Raw genomic sequence first — 7,861 nt, 5'->3', positions numbered from 1 at the left:
AAGGTCGAGAAATAAGGTGCCTCGGCAGAGGTCTGCGCTCTACTGAGTACCCTTCTTATCATCATCTCCTCCTACATCTATTGGCACAAAGGGGCACTCAATATAGTGCAGACCTCCGCCTCGACACCTTATTTCTTGACCTTTTGCTTGACATTGACCTTAAGATTTATTAATTGGCATGGATTTTCATACACTCAAATATGAACCAAGTTTGAAGTCTCTGTGACAACGATTTCCAAGCTTATGACTGATTACGTGAGTTAGACATTTTTCTTGACCATAACCTTTACTCTCAAAAATTTAATAATTTCCAGCTTGTAACACAACAGTTAATCCATGCAAGTTTCATTACGATTAAAATTGTGGCCAGGAAACTGTTCACAAACAAACAAGGGGTAAAACATAACCTTTGAAGGAGTGCTGCTCTAGTCATTATTATTATTATTATTATTATTATTATTATTATTATTATTATTATTATTATATTAGCCAAGCTACAACCTTAGTTTGAAAAGCAGGATGCTATAAGCCCAAGAGCTGCAACAGGGAAAAAAAATAGTCAAGTGATGAAAGGATATAAGGAAATAAATAAACTACAAGAGACGTATTGAATAATTAAGATAAAATATTTTAAGAATAGTAACAACATTAAAACATCTTTTATATATAAACTATAAAAAGACTCATGTTAGCCTGTTCAGCATAAAAACGATATAATGCAGGTTTGAACTTTTGGAGTACTACCGATTCAACTACCTGATTAGGAAGATCATTGCTGACTATTCATTATTATTATTATTATTATTATTATTATTATTATTATTATTATTATTATTATTACTTTTTAAGCTACAACCCTAGTTGGGAAAGGAGGATGCTATAAGCCCAGGGTCTCCAAAGAGGAAAATATTTCATCTGTTATATATTTGAAACGTCCCTGCCTGGCGTTCTGTTGGACGGGAGATCGAGTCACGCTCAAATTTGATAGTTCCTTGTAGTGTCTGCAACCTCACCATCTTGTGAGATGAGGATGGGGATGGTTAGGGGGAGCCTATAGGTCGATGCTGAGTCATCAGCAGCCATTATCTGGCCCTCCCTTGTCCTTGCTTGGGCGGAGAGGGGACTTGGGCGCTGATCATATGGATATATGGAAAGTCTCTAGGCCATTGTCACTGTCCCTTGCCTCTGCCATTCATGAACGGTCTTGAAAGCTTTTAGGAAGTTCCTTAGTCTTATAAAAGATATTTTACTTCACACGGTGCACTGTAGGCATTGATACTTACTTTACTTTTACTTTTACTTTTACTTTTAGGGGTTTATTTCTCGCCCTCCGTCAGAGACTAAAAGTCTGTTCAGGCGGGCCTTGGTGTGTGAAAAAATCATTTCTTTCCAGTTAATATTTTGCTCTGTATCTTATCAGTTATTTCGCTAGCATTTGTATTCAGGCTTAATAGTTTTCAGGTCACTATTATAAGACTTTCTAAAAAGATAAGTCTTCAGGTTTTTCTTGAAAGCTGCCACATTATTGCTATTCTTGACATCGAGTGGAAGGTCGTTAAAGGGGTCCTTGCATCGTCCTTCCTGGACCTGTCTTCGCTTACTTTGTTCTTTTCTGCTATACCTTTGTTCCTCTTTTGTTCATCCACACTGTTGTCCAGCCTCTCGACTGATGTCTGTAAAAAAAAATACGTTGAGTAAAAAAAGAATGAATACAAAACAAACAGTAAAATTACTCTATAATAATTATGATCGTAAGTTCAAGAGTAAAATTAAATTTTACTTCGTTTTAGAAAGGTACCTCCTTGACTGTACATGTGGGCTCAGGTATAAAAATAAGTGTTCAATCTTATTTTACTATAGTTTCGTCTTATTTCTTCAGAGGCATGGTTTATAGAAAGAGCTTTTTACTTTATATATGGTCCAGTGAGAGTATGACCATACATATATACATATATTTCAGAACAATACTCCCCACCCAAAATAAACTACTTGGGCATATATTTTCAAGTGTTAATATGGGTGGAGGTTTTATCCCAGATACCTGGCTAATGGGTTCAGAACTCAACTCACAAACACCTGAAAATATAAGCCCAGGTAATTTATTTTGGTGGGGAGTATTGTTCTGTAAACATCTGTATGTATATTTGTACTTTCACTGTACCATATATAATGTAAAATTATATCTTTTAATAAATCAGTCCTCTGAAAAAGTAAGACGAAACTAGTCAGGACTTACTCTTTTATATGCGATATAATTTTCCCTGTTGTTCTTTTGCATATATATATATATATATATATATATATATATATATATATATATATATACATATACATTACATATATATACATACATACATACATAAATATATATATATATATATATATATATATATATATATATATATATATGTATGTATGTATATATATATATATATATATATATATATATATATATATATTCAAATAAGCCATATATTTTAGTACCTTAATGTCTGGATCCTGTTACCGACCTCAGGATCAAAGTCATGAGTCAAAACCACTCAAAGACAATAGCTTCTGGCCGGCCAGGGAATCGAACCCAGGTCCACGAAGCTGGAATGACAGTGGCGATACCATTTAGAAACGTGGCTAAATAGTATCGTCACTTTCATGCCAGCTTCGTGGACCTGGGTTCGATTCCCTGGCCGGCCAGAAGCTATTGTCTTTGAGTGGTTTTGACTCAGGACTCTGATCCTGAGGTCGGTAACAGGATCCAGACATTAAGGTATTAAAATATATGGCTTATTTGAATATATATATATATATATATATATATATATATATATATATATATATATATATATATATATATGTATGATAAATTTTGCACATTTAGACGTGTTTTTCATATTCAAATAAGCCATATATATTTTTGATACATTAATGTCTGGATTCTTTTAACGACCTCGGGATCAGAGCCCCAGGCGAAATCACACAAAGACAAGAGCTTATGACCGGCCGGGAATCGAACCCTTGTCGGCAAGCTTGTATAGACAGTGACTAAACCACTTGGCCACGAAGTGGTTTAGTCACTGTCTATACAAGCTTGCCGACCAGGGTTCGATTCCCGGCCGGTCACTAAACCACTTGGCCACGAAGTGGTTTAGTCACTGTCTATACAAGCTTGCCGACCAGGGTTCGATTCCCGGCCGGTCACAAGCTCTTGTCTTTGTGTGATTTTGGCTGGGGCTCTGATCCCGATGTCGTTAAGAAAATTCAGACATTAATGGATCAAAAATAGATATGGCTTATTTGAATATATATATATATATATATATATATATATATATATATATATATATATGTGTATGTATATATATATATATATATATATATATGTATGTATATATATATATATATATATATAGTGTATGTGTGTTTATGTATACATATGTATATACATACTTTATTCATTCATATATACTACTACTACTACTACTACTACTACTACTACTTCTTCTACTACTACTACTACTATTACTACTTCTTCTACTACTACTACTACTACTATTATAAGGGTTTCGCCCTTACCAAAGGGCTCATCAGGTGGGTTTTGCCTATTCCCATTCAGGAAGGCTTGGTTCCCACGACCCTCCCCCCCCTCCTCTTTATTTTTTTTGGAATGCACTCTTTTCTAGATATCTCTTTCGAAGTGAAGTAGCTTTTGACTTATCCCAGCAGAAATATTTTGGCTCAACCTAGAACAACTAGTCTTGCATACTAGAAGATTCCGAGCTCCTCCCCTCTGCAGAGCCGGTCTTCTAGATTATTCCCCCAGAACCACCCGAAGGTTTGTATCCGGTAGAATAGATCTAGATATCCGACCATTTGTACACTTGACAGGGGCCCTGTACACCCGCATCAAGGTACAAATCATACTAGAAGAAAGCCGGCTTCTTCTTTCTGCAGAACTAATCCTCCAGGTTAAGCCATCGTCTTCCGTGCTGGGTCAATCAACTAAAAGAAAACTAAATTATGATTTTTCATGAAAGGAGATTATTCCACTATAAAGTTTCTTCACAAAAACTTTTGTTCCACTATAAGATTTTTTTTTTATTTTCAATTTATTTTCGTTTTTTTTTTATTTTTTTTTTGGATTTTTTTATCTTTTTCTACTTTTTTGGATTTTTTTTATCTTTTTACTTTCCTATATATCATTTGTTCACAAAAACTTTTGTCCCACTATAAGTTTTTTTTTTTTCTATTTTTGTATTTTTTTTTTTTTTTTTTTGTATTTTTTTGTGTTTTTCTTAAACATTCTTTTATTCCACTATTTTAACTATTTAACATATGAAATCTCCCAGTGTCATTCCTCCTTGTCTCCGACCATGCCCGTCCTGTCGCCTGTCCATCCGTCCTTTATTCTTGATGAGTTCAAGGACGTCATGATAGAAATTGATGACGTCGTCTTCTTCTCCTCGGATTGTACAATCGTTGGAGCCATTGTTCATTTTGGGCCCTTGGAAGTGGACGTCGTGATCAGCAATTAGCTGCTTGATGTTCTCACCTCCTTTGCCGATGACCATTGCTCGTTCGTCTCTGTTCAGGACCGTCTTGTAGAGGCGATTTCCAATCTTAGTAAGTCCTTGTAAGATTTCCTCCTCGGGGAAATCCTTTCTCCCTCGCTCCTCTCTGGGGGAAGCGTCCTTCACGTCTTCTGGTTGTCCTTGTCTATCCTTCTCCTTTTTATTCCCGATGATGTCAAGGACATCGTAATAGAAGGCGATCACATCCTCTTCGCCTCCTCGTACCGTACAGTGATTGGAGTCATTGTCCATCTTAGGTCCTTGGAAGCGAATTTGATGTTCTTCCATCATCTTCTTGATGTTTTCGCCTCCTCTCCCAATGACCATGGCCCGTTCCTCTCTGTCTAAGACAGTTCTGTAGAGGCGATCTCCAATCTTTGTTAGTCCACGGACAATTTCTTCCTCAGGGAAACTCCTTCTCTCTCGCTCTTCCGTTCTTCCATAGCCCCTCTGGAAAGTGGGCTTCATGACTTCGCTGATTTGTTGACAAGCGTCCATGACGTCCTCCAGTTGTCCTTGTACTGTAACGAATCTCTCAGTATTCTTTTGAATGATGATCGAGACATTGTAATTCCTTTCGATTCTCTTCAGAGTTTCTCCACCGGGTCCAACCAGGAGTCCTTTGTGTTGAGGATCGACATCGAAGCGATACTTTCCTGCCGCTACTCTGTGCAGTCCTTCCATTGTAACCTCTCGGTCGGCCACTCTGACCTCTTCGAGGATGTCTTGGACATGTTTTAACGCTTCAACCACTTGGTTCAACTCTCCGCATAGATAACCGATTTCCCGCTTTTCGTGAGCTTTGGGAAGGATCATTTGAACGCCATAGAGATGCTTTATTTCTTCAATCATAAATCCTTTGCGGGCTAGAAGAAGAAATCTGCCTTGGAATGGAAGATGGAATCCATAACAGTCCAAACTCATTAGTTGAATGTCCTGATCCCTTGGAAAGTCGTCGACATCCTCAATTAGTTCTGTTATTGTTCTCTCAGCTCTGACGGCATTTTGCTGTGAGCCACAGATTGTGATGTAGTTTCGCTCATCGGATTCGTCCGGGATGTAGATGCCAACATTCAGTTCTCTGAACAACCTTTTAAGGGTTACGTCTTGTGGTCCTCGTAAGACATCTCGGAATTCCTTATCGACTAGCATCACGAAATCTTCTTTCCCGACGGCAAACAGCCCTTCGGAGACTCGAGTTAGTTCTCTGAGATTAAAATCCCTATCGATTCTGAATAGGATTTCCTTGTAAACCTTCTCAACGTTTCTCTTGGGTCCGGTGAACGGCTCCCGACCCATCGTTAACCACGAACATTTGAACTCCATGTTGCATCTTGGCCATCTTCGCAAATTTTCCACCTTTCCCGACGACCATTCCCAAATCCACACCTCCGCGGCAGAAGAAGGTGGACTTCTTGCCTCTAGCGTAGCGGAGAGGTCCGCATCTGCCAGCTGGTTTTCTCGCTTGATTGGAGAAACTCACCTTACGTCTTTCTCTCCTTCTTTCATATCTGTTTTCCGGAAGCCTTTCATTTGTATGACGAGCGTCTTCAAGATCGTCAACCATTCGATTTTCCGATCCAATTACCTCTTTTTTCGGGAGATCATTTTTAATCAGAGAATCTTCAAGAAGAACTTTTTCTTCATCCTTCTCTTTCTCTAACTCCTCTTCTTCTCCTCTTTGAGAAAGATCTGGTTCGTCAAGTTGTTCTTCAAAAGGAGGAACTCTTTCTTCTTCTCCATTCTCTTCCTCCTCCACTCGTTCTTCTTTTTCGTCTTCTTGTTTGAGATCGAATTCATCTCGTTGTTCATCCTCAGGGAGAATGATTTCATCTTCGTCTTCATCCTGGAACACTCCTTCAACCGGAAGAAATTCACAGTCTTCCCGTGTTGTTGCTCCTTCGTTTTCCATAAGAAGATCCTGCGAAATCTCTTCTCTCACAGTCCGTTGTCCTTCTTTTTCCATAAGAAGATCCTGCGAAATCTCTTCTCTCACAGTTTCTTCTCCTTCTTTTTCCATAAGAAGATCCTGTGAAATCTCTTCTCTCACAGTCTCCTCTCCTTCTTTTTCCATAAGAAGATCCTGCAAAATCTCTTCTCTCACAGTCTCTTGTCCTTCTTTTTCCATAAGAAGATCCTGTGAAATCTCTTCTCTCACAGTTTCTTCTCCTTCTTTTTCCATAAGAAGATCCTGTGAAATCTCTTCTCTCACAGTCTCCTCTCCTTCTTTTTCCATAAGATGATCATGTGAAATCTCTTCTCTCACAGTCTCCTCTCCTTTTTCCATAAGAAGATCCTGTGAAATCTCTTCTCTCACAGTCTCCTCTCCTTCTTTTTCCATAAGAAGATCCTGCGAAATCTCTTCTCTCACAGTTTCTTCTCCTTCTTTTTCCATAAGATCCTGTGAAATCTCTTCTCTCACAGTCTCCTCTCCTTCTTTTTCCATAAGAAGATCCTGCGAAATCTCTTCTCTCACAGTCTCCTCTCCTTCTTTTACCATTAGAGAATAATTTTTAATTAGAGAATCTTCAAGAAGAACTTTTTCTTCCTCCTTCTCTTCCTCTAACTCCTCTTCTTCTCCTCTTTGAGAAAGATCTGGTTCGTCAAGTTGTTCTTCAAGAGGAGGAACTCTTTCTTCTTCTCCATTCTCTTCCTCCTCCACTCGTTCTTCTTTTTCGTCTTCTTGTTTGAGATCGAATTCATCTCGTTGTTCATCCTCAGGGAGAATTATTTCATCTTCGTCTTCATCCTGGAACACTCCTTCAGCAGGAAGAAATTCACAGTCTTCCTGTGTCGTTGCTCCTTCGTTTTCCATAAGAAGATCCTGCGAAATCTCTTCTCTCACAGTCTCTTCTCCATCCTTTTCCACGAGAAGATCCTGCGAAATCTCTTCTCTCACAGTCTCTTCTCCTTCTTTTTCCATAAGAAGATCTTGCGAAAGCTCCTCTCTCACAATCACTTCTCCGTTGTCTCCACACAAATACCTGTAAAAGAAAAAGGCGCCGAAGGTAGCAGTGCCAAAAAGCAAACCCATCTTCGGCCAAAAGGCATAGTCGTCGACGATGCGAAGTAGCTCATCTTTCTCCGCGTCGCTTCCAACGATGTTCCTTGCCAAGTCCACCAGAGTTCCTACGCAGGGTGACAGGGTCGGTTCTTCGTACCTCACGAGGTTCGATAATCCGACGTACCCAAGGGCAGAATGCAGACGCCGCCACATCCCATTTTGGGTCCTGTAATCCTGCAGATTCCGACGCGCAGCGTCGCACAAGTCCAGCTCTTCCTCCAGAGCTGATCTC

The sequence above is a fragment of the Palaemon carinicauda genome, chromosome 26, assembly GCF_036898095.1.
Source record: "Palaemon carinicauda isolate YSFRI2023 chromosome 26, ASM3689809v2, whole genome shotgun sequence".
NCBI classification, from domain to species: domain Eukaryota; kingdom Metazoa; phylum Arthropoda; class Malacostraca; order Decapoda; family Palaemonidae; genus Palaemon; species Palaemon carinicauda.
Note: the sequence above shows the minus strand (reverse complement) of the source record.